Source organism: Dermacentor albipictus, chromosome 4 (genome assembly GCF_038994185.2).
Source record: "Dermacentor albipictus isolate Rhodes 1998 colony chromosome 4, USDA_Dalb.pri_finalv2, whole genome shotgun sequence".
Classification (NCBI taxonomy): Eukaryota; Metazoa; Arthropoda; class Arachnida; order Ixodida; family Ixodidae; genus Dermacentor; species Dermacentor albipictus.
The window spans coordinates 23,541,175-23,555,182 of NC_091824.1; the positions used below are offsets into that span (position 1 = coordinate 23,541,175).

Here is a 14,008-nt window from a genome sequence, read left to right on the forward strand (position 1 = left end):
TTGGAAGCTAGCGCGGGCTGTTGCCTCTTGGGCAACTGCGGCGTATTGCCTTGTAAATATACTTGTAAATAGCTTTTCGTCGGTGTCTTCCTACGTAACATATTTGGTGGAGGTGGACGTTCCCCGTACCTCGTCACGGAGCTTCGCAGTGGACGGTCCGTCGAGCCTACCTTCATGGCTCCCGGCGACGCCAACCCGACTCCACCGGCTCCGACACCTGCTGCCACTTCGACGACCTACATCACCCTCTCCGCTCCCCGTGATCCTGGCGTATTCTCGGCAAAAGATGGGGAAGACGTCGAGGACTGGATCAGCCTTTACGAACACGTCAGCCGCAATAACCGGTGGGACCCAACTATCATGCTCGCCAACGTCGTCTTTTACCTCGGTGGCACACCTCAAGTTTGGTATCGGACGCACGAAGATGAGCTGACCAGTTGGGATTCGCTTAAGCAAAAGCTTCGAGACTTGTTCGGCAACCCCTACGGTCACCAACTTGCCGCGCAGAAGGCGCTTTCCGGTCGTGTGCAGACGTCAACGGAGCCCTACGTCACATACATTCAGGACGTCTTGGCTCTATGCCGCAAAGTTGACGCACACATGACTGAGTCCGACAAGGTCTCCCACATCCTCAAAGGCATTGCCGATGACGCCTTCAACTTGCTCGTGTTTAACAACGTCGCGACGGTGGATGCAGTTATAAAAGAGTGCCGCCGCCTGGAATTCGCTAAAAGCCGACGTATCGACCAACAGTTTGCCTTCTGCCCAACACCCCAGCGACATCTTCCTGTGCCGACGCTCCTCGTCCCAACAACACTGGCGATGTTACCAGGATTGTCCGGCGTGAGATCGAGGCCGCCTATCCGGCTGCGTTCGACTCCAGCCCCTCCAATGCACCTGCAGTCACTGTTTCCCTGATCCAGGCAGTTGTCCGCCAGGAGTTCGCCAACATGGGTATTCACACCATCTGCTCGGCCCATCGCCCTGATCCCCACCCGGCATCTTCGATTCCACCCCGACCCGCACCTTCTTACCCTCCACGTTTCCGCAACCCCTCTGAATGGCGCACTGCAGACGACAAGCCAATTTGTTTTCACTGCCATCGAATTGGGCACATTTCTCGGCACTGCAGCAGTCGCTGGAGTTCCCTGAACCAGTCTACATATACTGCCTACTCTCGCCCCCCAGGTGGCCTTTCTCGTCCCTATGCTGCCCGCTCAGATAATGCCGCCACCGATTCTCCTGCGCCGAGCCGCCCCTATTCTCGTTCGCCTTCGCCCCAACGACGACAATCTCGCTCTCCCCAGCCCCGTCGTTCCTATTCGCCGACTCCCTTCGGACGCCGCTCCCAGCCGGAAAACTAGACGATGCAGCGCCTCGAGGTGACGCTGCGTTGCTCCCTACGCCGCCAAATCGTCTCCTGACGTTGCCCACCCATCTGAACCTTCTTGACGTGCAAGTCGACGGTGTTCCTATATCAGCTCTCATAGACACTGGGCCGCATTTGTCGGTAATGAGCGCGGATCTTCGTAACCGGCTGAGGAAAATAATCACGCCCGCCACGACGCCTGTTGTCCGTGTCGCCGATGGCGGAACAGCCCCGTAATTGGTATGTGTGCCGCCCGCGTCTCCTTCGCCGATCGCTCCACTACCGTGCTATTCACAGTCATCGCTCACTGTCCCCACGACATCATCCTCGGCCTCGACTTCCTCTCCGCACATTCTGCTCTCATCGATTGCTCCGCCAGTACTCTCCACCTCGACCTGCCTGTTCTGGATCCCGCTGAAGAACACCTTCCTCGCCTCAGTTCCGTCGACTTCGTTCGCTTGCCACCTTCGGCACTGACTTACGTTGACTTCGTGTCATCCCCGCCAGTGCCCGACGGTCACTACATCGCGGCTCCTATGCAAGACGTCCTCCTTACACACGGGATCACACTACCTCATACTATTTTATCTATTACGGCGAATTGCGTCTGCCTGCCAGTGGTCAACTTTGCCTTGACGACACAAGTGCTGCCACGCGGGATGTCTCTGGCCCAACTTTGCTCATTCGAGGATCACTCTGTAGCATCGATTTCAATAGACGACAATTCAACCGATCCTCCTCTACCATCGCAGTCGGCGACTTGTACCATCGCCAACTTACAGAAAATGATTGCACCCGACATGCCGTCCGAGCACGCTCGTGCGCTCTACCGCGTTCTCATTTCCTACCCAGATATTTTTGACTTTAACGATCGTCCTTTGGCCCAAACAACAGCTGTTAAACATCGCAATAATACCGGAGATGCCCCTCCTATTCATCGCCGCCCGTATCGAGTATCACCGGCTGAGCGTCAAGTGATTCACACCGAAGTTCGCAAAATGCTTGCCAAGAACATTATTGAACCGTCATGTAGTCCATGGGCGTCACCGGTTGTGCTGGTAAAAAAGAAGGATGGCTCATGGCGCTTTTGCGTGGATTATCGGCACCTTAACAGGGTTACCAAAAAGGACGTGTATCCCCTACCTCGGATTGATGACGCCCTTGACTGCCTCCACGGTGCTCGCTATTTCTCCTCTATTGACCTTCGCTCCGGCTATTGGCAGATTGCCGTGGACGATCTCGACCGCGAGAAGACTGCCTTTGTAACACCCGACGGTCTTTATCAATTCAAGGTGATGCCGTTCGGCCTATGTAACGCTCCTGCCACTTTTGAACGCATGATTGACTCCCTTCTTCACGGTTTCAAATGGTCCACGTGCCTGTGCTACTTAGACGACGTTATAGTATTCTCCCCAACATTCGCTACGCACCTCGAGCGCCTCTCAGCAGTCCTGGACGTCTTTCGGCGAGCCGGTCTGCAACTCAACGCATCGAAGTGCCAATTCGGCCGTCGCCAGATTACCGTCCTTGGACATCTCGTTGACGCGAACGGAGTGCAACCGGACCCAGGCAAGATCCATGCTGTTACGCACTTCCCTGTTCCGAAGTGTGTCAAGGATGTGCGCAGCTTCATCGGCCTTTGCTCGTACTTCCGCCGTTTCGTCCAAAATTTCGCGGCCATAGCACGACTACTAACTGAGCTTTTGAAAAAAGACGCCCCTTTCCAGTGGGGCAATAACGAGGCCTCTGCATTCTCGCTTCTCATCGATCTTCTCACAACGCCCCCCGTTCTGGCCCACTTCGATCCTTCTGCGCCTAGCGAAGTCCGTACTGATGCCAGCGGTCACGGAATTGGCGCAGCCCTTACAAAAATTTTTAATGTGTTTTTTTAGAAAGTCTTTTGAACTTTCTCTATAGAACTCTATTGTGTTTATTTTGATTGCCTATAGAATTTTCCTATAGAGTTTCAAAAGTTATTTGGCCACCGCATTCTTATAGGAACTCTAAAGACACATTTCTATAGAATATTTCTATCGAGTTCCTTTAGAGATGCTAAAGACAAATTTCTATAGAATATTTCTATCGAGTTTCTTTAGAGATGCTAAAGACAAATTTCTATAGAATATTTCTATCGAGTTTCTTTAGAGATGCTAAAGGCAAATTTATATAGAATATTTCTATCGAGTTGCTTTAGAGATGCTAAAGGCAAATTTCTATAGAATATTTCTATCGCATTGCTTTAGAGATGCTAAAGACCTATGCAGTTGCTTTCGAGTCCCTGCAAGCAAATGCCTATAAAAGCTAGGCCGATGTGTGTAAAGTACTTGCAATTTACCAAAGTTCTACTGTAGGCAATAAGGACTACAGTAAATGCAGTGGCAAAATAATTGGTGCTACAACCACAAAGTATTCAGTTTGAAATGTTTATTGCACTTCAGACTAGATACATGCTTCATATATGTGACATACACACTTCAGACTAGAACTTGCAACACAAAAACTGTAGCTGCCAACATGCTTCTCAGGTCAAGCTGGTGGTGCAAACACACGAAACATGAGGTAAAAGAATCAGTGGCAGACTTGATTACAGTTGACACCTCGCAATAACAGGCTTGACTAGGACAAGAAACCATACCATTAAAACTGCAAAAGGAGTGCCTGCTCCAGCAGTGCACATTAAATATTTGGATACTAAAGCCTGAAAATAGACTGATATGAATGTGCACTGCAATGTTGTGTCAGCCTGACGAAACGACACAGCATTTTAGTCTGAGCAAAAATAACACTGGCAGTCGCAGCAAAAATGTGGCAAATAATGGCTTTCACAGATAAGTACACCATATACCGAAACCACACAGCATTTTAGTCTATGTTTAAGTGTAAAATTAGCACTGGTAGGCCCTGCAAAAATGTGGCAAACAGGGGTTATCATAGAGCAGTACAGCATATATCGTAAAAAGTTTAAAAGCTTGTATTTCGTTGTAAGGGAAACAATTTTGAGATCAGAGCCAATATTCTAATTAGGGTGAGAAATACAAACCAGACCGACACACGCAATGACTAAAAAAGAGATCTAGCTCAGGAGCTCCTATGTAATGCACATGAACAGCAAAATCGTTTTTCTCGGCAACTATGCAACCAAATTTGATGAGGTTTGATACATTTAAAAATGTTTAAATTATAGTTTTTACATTAACACCATAAATTTTTATTAAAATTTGCTGAAAATAGCAAAACTTGAAGGAAAAGGACTTAGTTTGCAACTGTAAATAAAAAAAAGAGCTAGCACAAGTTCGTTAATTCTGTAAATTTTCCTACTCAAATACATCCAAAATACAGAAATACTTTTGAGACAACCACAGCACTAATTTGAATTAAGTTTGCGGCATTTGAGAATTCTACCTGTTGCAGGAAGAACTATTTGGCAGGTTTAAGAAAAATAACACCACGAAGCTTACTAATCTCCGTCTCTGTGCCAGAAAGAGATATCATAGTTCTGCAGACTCCATCTGCTATGTCTAAAGTCAACAAACTGTATATATGAATTTACAGCTTGCATGAAATTGTTGCAACGTTTGAGAGTTTCGCGCATCTACTCATAAATTAGTGATTGTATATTAGAGCAGCATATGGTATCTCTAATTTGACAGATTAAATTATGGTATTAGGTCCAACAGAAATGTGATCTCATTTTTTGTTATATAAGATTTGTTAACCTTACTGCTCTGTTTCTTCAAAATTTACAGTTTCCATGAATTAGTGCTACGTGAATTATTCTTTTTCAAATAACGTTTACTTTGATGCAACAATATTTCTTTATTTTACCTGACTCCTTGCTAAAAAAACTGCACAGTATTCATGAGATATGAATAAATAAATATTAGGTGAATAAGTAAACAAATAAATATTGCGGTTTGTCTTATCATTCCACCACCAGCATGAACTGTAGGGAGCTTTGGCTACTGCCCACATGGTTGCAAGTTCATTCTTACATGACCACCTGCTATTTCACTTCCCAGGAATGGAGCGAGGAAAGGCTAGTTTTTGGCCTCATTTGGTCCGTCTAGTAACGGCGACGGTGGAGCCTGGAAAATAAAATTGAAATTAATTTTCAAAAGGTGTAATGAACATTCAGTCATAATGTATTAGCAGGCACAAACATGCCACAAATATCTATATAGTTGTAGCATTATGCTACGTTTCATTTCAGTATTTCAGAAAAAAATTATAACAGAAAGGTGTGCAGAACGCCCCACCTCCCCACCACTCTGCCAAACAGTGGCAGTTCTTTTGAGAATCACTTTTGAGAATATTTTTACTTTCCCAAGATTCGGTGACTGGGCACTGGGCCAATGTGCCTGGCAGTAGAATATCATTGCTGATGACAAAAAGCATCTCCGAACGACAACAGCCTTGTCACACATTAATCTCATCTTGCAATGACAACACATTCCCATTTATAACATAAGCAAGCAGGAACACCCATGAGCTAAGAGTCCTATACAGATGTCACACTATGCATAGAAAAATTTTTTTTTGAGAAGGGAATGACCTACTGGCTTCTATTGCTGAGCGGTAGACAAAATTAATATTCCATCCGCTATTAGCCATAGTTGGTATGTACTATGCTTAATATGCGAATAATAAATTTCTCACATGGAGCTTGGGCATCTAAGTATGCATTGTATGGGGAACAATAATGTTTTAAGTTGTTTTCGCAAACTATGATGGATAACTGCCAATTTGTGGTATTTGGAACACAGTCGCGGTGTCACTGTCAGATACAATGGACACAGTATATTCGTGCTTTTTGAGTTATTGAAACAATTAGTTTCTAATCTAGTACGGGTATGTACACTGATATGTATCCTAAACGCAATGATAAGACTGCCCAATTGCAATTGAAATGTTAATTCAGTTTTAATTAAAAAGGGTCCTTGCAACCTGGCATGTGAAAAACAGAAAACAAAAATTATACTAATCAAGTAACTTTGAAAACTGATTGCATAACTACTCTATAGGTCAAGCAGAAAATTTAACAAGAAATAACGTGCCTAAAACTAGTTGCAACAAACAAATTTGTTACTACGAAGGTTGCGGACAATTCAGTAAACAGATTGTGACCCAGTCTTTTTATGTGGCATTCCTCAGCGATGTTGTTGGTCAATTGGTTGCCGCAGCTGAACAAAACAGATGAACAGTCTAAATCTGGTGCGCAGCCCCAGTTCCGTCGGTGCATGGTCAAGTGGGACGAACATACTGATCCGGGGAGTGAATTATGGTGCTGTCTTAGGTACGTGTTGAGGCACCGGCCAATCTGTTGCATGTACATTTGACCAAATATACACATTATCACAAGAATAGACTACACTACCCCTGACAGACAAGACAAATTTAGTGGTATCTAAGCAAGCCTTTCTTGTCAGGGTGCCATATGCACAGCAGTGTGCAAGAGAATTGAGAAAGGCAAGCAGGCAAGGGAGGCTTGCTCGGTGAAAGATACCACCAAATTTGTCGTGTGTCACAGGCAGTGAGTGCACTGTATCCCTTTCACATGTGGCCAAGCGTACATACGGCAAACTGGCCGGTATCTTCTCATGTGTATAAGAGATCACCATATTTCATTTAAAAGACCAGTATGGTCATTCAACTTGGCCGTACATTTCCACAACGGGGCTTCATGTTGGATTACAATCGTTCATCTGTTTTCATCCACCGTAAAAACTGACAAGTGAAATCGATGAGGCATACCACATACATAGTAAGAGATGTGGGTGAGCCCCCATATTTAATGCAACAAACAAAAAAGGCATCCTGTGTAGGTCACAAGGTATCCATATCAGTCTGTGCCTATGTACTACAGAAGTAAATGCAGCTTAGTAAATACTGACCTTCAAATTAATTTTCAAGAAATTAAAGCTCACCAAATGTGTATTTTGCAGTGGCTGTTACTATGGGAACAGAGAAGTAACTGTAAAGATATCAATGATAAACAAAGATGTGTACACTACGTGCTTAGACCTGTGAGTCCACTACCCTTCGAATTCCTACATGCACAGAAAACTGCACGAGATTCTAGCACAAACAGAAAAAAAATATGCAAATAGGGGTACAGCATAGGAAATAGTTTTCAAAGAATAAAACCCCAATAAAAAGTCATAAATACACTATGTACAAAGCAAAAAATATATGTAACTTGCAGGTAAGCAACTTACGCAAAAGAAATACTAAACATCAGGAATGGTTGGGTATAGTTTTATACAGAACACAATCATGTGGGCATAATGGCTATGCACACTAATAGGTAGCAAGTTCAATAAGGTTGCATAAATATTTAGTCTCTTTAGTATGCTGCATTAAGTAATGCGTCGACAAACTTCACCATGAATGACACCAAGCCCCCTATTTGGAACACGTACATTTCATACACACCTGTCATGACGATCCAGATCACACGCCATGCTGCTGCAGCCATATATCCACAGGGTCTGCATTTCTTGGGTCTCCTCGATCTTGTAGTTTATGTTGTGGGTCACGGCCTCGCCACTACAAAATCAATTCTATGTTAGCTTATAGCAGTGGCACAATAAAGCTGTGATATCGTGAAAACATGCAATCAGCACCTAAAAGAGTCACGAAAACAATGTCTGCACTAATGTGGAAAGAGAGCAAATGCTCGAAATCATCGAATGTCATGACAATGCGGACCTCTACATCAAATAAAGTTTTGGACGCACCGCAGCAGTAGATTACAATCTAAACTTAATGTTTTTTTTTTCCATTACTTAGTATAGGCAACGTTCCCCTGCCATGCTTAGTTAAGTCAGTTATGTCAACACATCTTGCCTTGGAAATAAAGCTGTACTAGTAGCAAGCTGTGATTGGCTTACATTTTTTTCTTGGAACTGTTCGTTAGCCAAAAACCTCGTAAGCAGAGATTGTGCACAACGTCGAAGCATTTATAAGTGAGGAAACGTCATTGAAGAAAGAATCGATGAAGAGGTAGACGGGTCGTTACTATGCAACTTTAGCAAACAAGCGGGAGCTCACGCACAACTGCACAAGGCGAACACGATTTCCGAAACTTTTCTCAGGGGAAGCAAACGCTTATCAGGATTATCAATTCCACACTGTGGCAATAGAGTTGCGTACACAATTCTTACAACCAGCGCGTAGCAAGTATCAGCACAGGGTTCACTGTTGTCGTGGGTGTTCCACTTACTGCGTTCGCAAGGCACTCTATACACACACGGGAAGCACACACAACACGGATGAACGCACGTGTAGTTGGCGAGCACGATTGCTTACCGTTTCAACAGTACGACGAGGTCGAAAGGCACTCTCCAAGTTTCCAGTGATGCGTCTGCGATGTTACTTGCAGCAAACAAGCCACTGGGTAGTGGGCGAGCTGAGGCGCGCTAATAATACGCATTACTTCTCTGCGCCGTCCACCAAACTTTCCACGAACACAAGCGGAGACAAAGGGAACGCATTCCACGGCTTGAAAATCGTTGGTCCACATTTAGCTGGCGCGCCACGCATACGGCGTGCTTACAGCGAGACTCAAGCCATCTTCTGGCACTTTCGTGCTCGCGAACTACGTCTCATTTCATTACAGCAAACCTAATAACACACGATCAAACAAACACATCGACGCAGCTCGCACGACAACCGTTGAAGACGGAGCGACAACAACACGCCGTAGTTTCGTATTCTACCTGTCGCGTTGAATACGAAAATACCGGCGCCGCCAGCGCCGTCTGTATAATAGTGCGGCTGCTGTGGCCTCCGTGATTCCTACAACAATACGCACTTCAGCAGGTTTTGTGCCGTTTTGAGCCGGCCTTTGAGCCGAACTACATACATATGTTGCTAGATAAGAAGAAACATTGACATGCTCATATTGTGTGCTATAGTTTAGGGCAGAAATAAATTACATGCAGTATTCTTGCTTTTGAATCGCTTATGCCACATGTAGTCAGCAAAAAGCATGGCCTTCAAGATCTCGACAATTTACCCTGCGTAAGCTATCGCTGCGGTGTGATTTTAACGATTTCAACCTCGGTCACTGGCCTTAAAGCCCTAACTGACTTTATGCGCAGCCGTTACCTGCACTACCTGCGCCCTCACTTCGTTTCTCATTGAAGTAACTTCCTGCTGTCGTTTAAATGTAGCCCAGAAATTGTCGACACAACCTCGTAGGTACACGTGTGCAGTGTGTGATGTTTCCGTGCGCTTGTGTCCGTCGCACAGCAACGTATATACGATGATGTTTAATTTTACCCGTGAGGTACAGGTTACGCTTATGTGTTCCCTATCTTGCTTTCGTGGCGATGCGCTTATCATGCGCGGATCGCGCTCATGTGGTCTGTGACTGTTCAAGATTCCTTGAAAAAAAAAATCGTTTCTGCAGCGTGCATTTGTCGCATTTGAGTGGTATGTGCCAGAAATGTGCGGCGGCGTTCGATCTGTTTCCGCCCCAAGTGCTGCAGTCACTGCATGCCAGCAAATAGATATGACGCGATTGCTAAGGCGCAGTTTTGCTTAGTGTTTCTTGGTATACATCTTTGTGATTTACCTGCATATGCGATATAAACCACAATGCGCGCTTCCGTTATATTTCTTTGGTTTTCCTAATTTCGATTAGTGTGATGTTTGCCTTGGTCAATGAGTGTCTTTTTAACGATGCTCTTACTTGATAGTAAAAAACCTCTGAAATGCCGATTGCAAGAACCAGCGTCTTCAAGTGCCTTCCAGTGTGAAACCAGCGCGTTTTTCTTTTTTCTTTTTCTTTCTTTTTTTTTTAAGCACTGGATCGCACTGGGTACGCTGGCGCTCGCTGGGACTCACTCGAGACCAGTGAGAACGCTGGATAAGAGCTGGGTCACACTGGAAGAGACGCTCGCATTGGAAACGGCGCTGGTTGTGTTTGTGCCGCGCTGGCTCCAGCACGCAAGGACGAGCGCTGCTGAATATTAAATGCTTTATACAATTTCATGGCTTGATACTAGTCTCTTGTCCTAAATAACGCTATATCTTATGGTCATAGAACTATTTCGCGTCGCAGCATGGAATAAAGGTGCGTGAGCTGCCTTGTTTATTCCTGCACATGTGACACTGAAAATCACTTTCGTTTTTTGCATTTTGCCTTGTGACAGGGCGGACAGCTAAATTCTTTAACGAAACCACGCAAAGACGGAGGACGCCGCTTTTTTAGTAGTTCGCACGTAACGTATGACTGGGAGTTATCGCCATTGTCGCAGTGTTGTGGAGTGGACATGAAATCCAGAAGTCGTTCAGACGCGCTCGAACGGACCCCGAGTTCGAAGCCTACCGCTGCTTGATATTATCGCACCGATAACAAGGCTGAGGCGATTCGTGCGCTTCCACTTTCCCTATTGTATTAAAAAGAGTTCTGAGGCTCAAATATACACATTTTAGCTTTCGCCAGCTACCCGCGCCGAGATCAGTCCCCATCGAAGCTTAGGCATAGCGTATCCGCCGAGTCCGTCTGCACGCTATCGGCACGTCTAACCTCAAGAATCAAGAAGTCTAAAAAGGATAAATTACTTTATATTTCAGATTTCGCATCGGTGCTTTTAAATAAACAATTTTTTCATGTCTACAGTGCCAGCACAAGAAGTGAGGAGCGCCGATGTGACGCATCATAAACGCAGGTATATGTGCTGTCGCCGAAGGCTCCCATGCACTAGCCTGCGTTTCTCTGACGAATATATATGGCTAGACAGACGTGTAGACTGAAAGGCATCACTGAACTAAGAAAACATTGCATACCCCTCGCGTGAAGAACAAGAAACGGCTATCGAAATCGGCAGTAACAGCCCATTCATGCAGCGTCCCGGGTCGGTGGTTCATTTAGGACTTTTTTTCGAAGCTAAAATACCAATCGCAGTCGATGTTATGGCACTTCCGAGCACACTATTGAATATGGAGAGCAAATTTTTCTTTGTGGTACAGGCGTGAGTTTTAGTTGCTGGCCGATAGGGCATCTACCACGTCTGTGCAAGACTTCTCTCTGTGAAACTAAAACTGCTTCTCGATTTTGATAAGCTAAATTATCCGCCCATGTCGCTATGCTGGCGTGGCGTAGCGGTAATGACCCGGGCTGGGGATCTGCCGGTACGACGATCGAATCCTGGTCAGAGCACTTCTGTTTTTACATGTTCATTTTTTCGATTTATATCGTACTAAAACGCTATCTGTTGCTTTCTGTATTCAAAAAAAATACATACGGTGTCCAGGCACCACGTATTTAACGCGCTAGAGCTGTTTTTCGCACCAGTAACCAGCGCCTCCCAGTACGCCGCGCTTGCCCAGCGCCCCATGCATCCAGCGCGCGGCACTGGACCCATAATCCGGCGATGCACTGGGTACTGTTTATAGAGTGAAAATATAGAGCCGTCCTTAGACAGGCCGCACTTTAGCTTGTTTAATTTCCTATAAACGTTCCTTTACAGAACTCAGTAGGTATGCCATATGATGGCACACTTTTAGAACGGGAATGGAGAGCCAGTCTAGAGACAGGCCGCATTAGAAGTTCTGAAAACGTTCTATAAATTTTTCTATAGAATTTGCTACATAAGATGTCAACACGACCTCTATAGAACTTTTATGGAGGATGTAGAGCCATTCTATAGACAGGCCGCATTAGAAGTTCTGAAAAGGTTCTATTAACATTTTTCTGTAGGATTTGGCACATAAGATGTTAATACGACCTCTACAGAACGTTTCCGAAAACGTTCTATAAAATTTTGTCTATAGAATTTGGTACATAAAATGTCAATACGACCTCTATAGAACATTTATGGAGGGTGAATGGAGAGTCAGTCTATAGACAAGTCGCATTAGAAGTGTTAAAAACTTTCTATAGACATTATTTTATAGAATATTGTACATATGATGACAATAAACCCTCTATAGACTGCTTATAGAGCGTGAATGGAGAGTCAGTCTATAGACAAGCCACATTAGAAGTGTTAAACACTTTCTATAGACATTATTTTATAGAATTTAGTACATATGATATCAATACAATCTCTATAGAACATTTATAGAGAACGAATGGAGAGCCATTCTATAGACAGGTCGCGTTAGAAGTTTTAAAGACATTCTATAAAAATTACTTTATAGAATTCAGCACATAGGACGTCAATACACTCTCTATAGAACATCTATTGTGTGTGAAATGACTTGTTTCTATAGAAAGGTTTCTATAGACTTCTTATAGAGATTCTATGCAGACGACTCTATAGATCGCGAGTTCCTATAGAGTCCCTTTTGACTCCATAGGAACTCATTAGGAGTTCTAAAGGAACTCTAAATCCATTTTCATAAGGGAGTACTGGCACAACGCCAGCGTGGCCACGACCGTGTTATCGCTTACGCCAGCAGGCTCCTCTCGCCCGCGGAGCGCAACTATTCCATCACTGAGCGTGAGTGTCTGGCCCTAGTTTGGGCGGTTGCGAAGTTCCGCCCATACCCATATGGCCGACCCTTTTCCGTTATCACAGACCATCACGCGCTTTGTTGGTTATGCTCATTGAAAGACCCTTCAGGAAGACTTGGTCGCTGGGCCTTACGCCTCCAAGAATATTCGTTCTGTGTCACCTACAAATCTGGCCGACTACACAAGGACGCTGACTGCCTGTCTCGCTACCCGGTAGACGAGCCTGACGGCGCCGACAGTAGTACCGCCGACGGCATTTTCTCTGTGTCTGCCTTCGCTAACATCGCCGATGAGCAGTACCGAGACCTATCGCTGCGAGTACTCATCGAGCGTCTGCGCTCTGCACCTACCGACGCATCCGTTCGCCGATATGTCCTCCAGGGCGGCATTCTGTACCGAAGGAGCTTCCTCCCTGACGGCCCTGATCTTCTTCTTGTCGTGCCACAACATCTACGACAGACTGTGCTCTTTCAGATGCATGACGCACCCACTGCAGGACATCTTGGCGTAACCCGCACGTACGACCGCGTCCGCCGCCGCTTCTATTGGCCTGGTCTTGCTCGCTCCGTCCGACGCTATGTTGCTGCCTGTGATCCCTGCCAGCGTCGGAAAACGCCTCAGGTGCTACCTTCCGGTCATCTCCAGCCGATCGCCGTCCCTGTGGAACCGTTTTTTCGTGTTGGATTAGACCTCCTCGGTCCCTTTCCCACGTCATCCTCTCAGAACAAATGGGTAGCCGTCGCAACTGATTACGCCACCCGATACGCTATCACGCGGGCTCTGCCTACCAGTTGCGCCACTGACGTCGCGGACTTTCTCTTGCGTGACATTATCTTAGTGCATGGCGCCCCGCAACAGCTGTTTAGTGACCGCGGTCGTAACTTCCTCTCGAAAGTTATCGCCGACATTGTGCGTTCCTGCTCTATTGAACACAAGCTGACTACCTCATACCATCCTCAAACCAATGGCCTGACAGAGCGCCTAAACCGTACCCTTACCGACATGCTGTCCAAGTACGTTTCGAAGGACCACCACGACTGGGATGTTGCCCTTCCTTACGTCACCTTTGCTTACAATTCTTCCCGGCACGACACCGCCGGATTTTCTCCATTTTATCTACTCTACGGTCGCGAACCGACCTTGCCCCTTGACACGGTACTTCCTCCTGCTGC

The 14,008-nt window shown here is 45.7% G+C and overlaps 1 protein-coding gene and 2 long non-coding RNA genes across 3 annotated transcripts in view; 1 reads left to right on the plus strand and 2 right to left on the minus strand.

The window, feature by feature from the left end:
• Positions 1-14,008, minus strand: part of LOC135919225 (uncharacterized) — a 68,045-nt gene that overhangs the window by 16,428 nt on the left and 37,609 nt on the right. The gene's annotated exons all lie outside the window — the stretch shown is intronic.
• Positions 3,803-9,042, minus strand: LOC135919221 (uncharacterized). Its single transcript, XR_010569922.2, has 3 exons — positions 8,678-9,042; positions 7,802-7,915; positions 3,803-5,454 (listed from the first exon to the last, which is right to left on the minus strand). It is a non-coding gene; the product is annotated as an uncharacterized lncRNA (long non-coding RNA).
• LOC139059610 (uncharacterized) lies at positions 9,432-10,366 on the plus strand. Its single transcript, XR_011514238.1, has 2 exons — positions 9,432-9,567; positions 10,178-10,366. It is a non-coding gene; the product is annotated as an uncharacterized lncRNA (long non-coding RNA).